Source organism: Lynx rufus, unplaced genomic scaffold (genome assembly GCF_022079265.1).
Source record: "Lynx rufus isolate CCGP_SWC_20201006 ecotype Redwood Valley unplaced genomic scaffold, mLynRuf1.p SCAF_6, whole genome shotgun sequence".
NCBI classification, from domain to species: Eukaryota; Metazoa; Chordata; class Mammalia; order Carnivora; family Felidae; genus Lynx; species Lynx rufus.
In genome coordinates this window covers 19022843-19024095 of record NW_025814878.1, presented here as the reverse complement: position 1 = coordinate 19024095, position 1253 = coordinate 19022843, and the positions used below count along the sequence as shown (strand labels likewise).

Below are 1253 nucleotides of genomic sequence, written 5' to 3'. Positions count from 1 at the left end.
GGATAATTGGAAAATTAGATTTGAGGCACTATTTCTGGATTGAAAAAAAATGATTTCTTCTATTGAGAATTTGTTGGAAAATGTATAAATAGAATTTGTGAGCTATACATTATTCTACTTTAAATCCCAACTTTAATGTAAAATATGTAGTAGTTAATTAAAATTGTTCTTCAGATAACAAAAATTATTAATACTGTTTTTCTTTTAGGGAAAGAATTGCACAATGTAGAGACTGATTTTATTCTGAAGAAACTTGCACTCTGACTGTACTAAGTTTCAGATTAATCACTCTTCGGTTTATATATTTTTAATGTGAAATACTTTCTTTTTTAATTTTTTTAAATGTTTATGTATTTTTGGGAGAGAGAGAGAGAGAGCGAGCGAGCATGAGCAGGGCAGGGGAAGAGAGAGGGGGAGACACAGAATCCAAAGCAGGGATGCGGGCTCGAACTCACAGATTGTGAGATCGTGACCTGAGCTGAAGTGGGACGCTTAACCCACTGAGTCACCCAGATGTCCCGATGTGAAATGTTTTCTAATTTACAAGTAATTTTTATTTTATTTTAAAAAGTATGGAACGCTTCATGAATTTGCGTGTCATCCTTGCGCAGGGGCTATGCTAATCTACTCTGTATCGTTCCAATTTTAGTATCCAACTGGAGTTGGATATATCTTATGTGAAATAAAGAAATGCAGTTTGTCTGTGTTTGTTTTATTTTCTTATTTTACAATTTTACTAGGCTACCTGGTAGAATGTTGAACAGATACATTGAGGGCGGCATCCTTGTCTGATTCTCATTTTTTAAGGAAATGGTTTTAACATTTCAACTTTATTAAAGTGTTCAAAGTAGGTTTTCGATCAATATCCTGTAAGACGTTTTCTTCCATGTTTAGCTTGTTTTTTGTTGTTCTTTTTTAAATAATAAATCGGTTTTGAATTTCATTCTGCGGTTTTTCTGAGTTGCTGAGATAACCACACGCCTTTTCTTTAATTTCTTAATGTGATAAACTCATTAGTACATATTTCAAAAGGCAAGCAATCTGTGCTTTTACATTTGCTTCTATTTTACTAAATGTCCTTTATTTCTCTTTTTTAAAAAATTTTTCCATTGCCTCCTGTGTTCATAAATAAGAAGAGTCTATAATTTTCCTTTCTTCTATTCCCAGAAATATTTTAACATTGGCATCATCTTTTGCTTAAACTTTCAGTGAAATTCATTAACAAAACTATCTGGAGCAAATACTTTCTTTTC

The 1253-nt window shown here is 32.1% G+C and overlaps 1 pseudogene; it reads right to left on the bottom strand.

The window, feature by feature from the left end:
• Positions 1-566: 566 nt before the first annotated feature.
• On the bottom strand, positions 567-667 carry LOC124500720 (uncharacterized; annotated as a pseudogene).
• Between the last annotated feature and the right edge of the window lie 586 nt (positions 668-1253).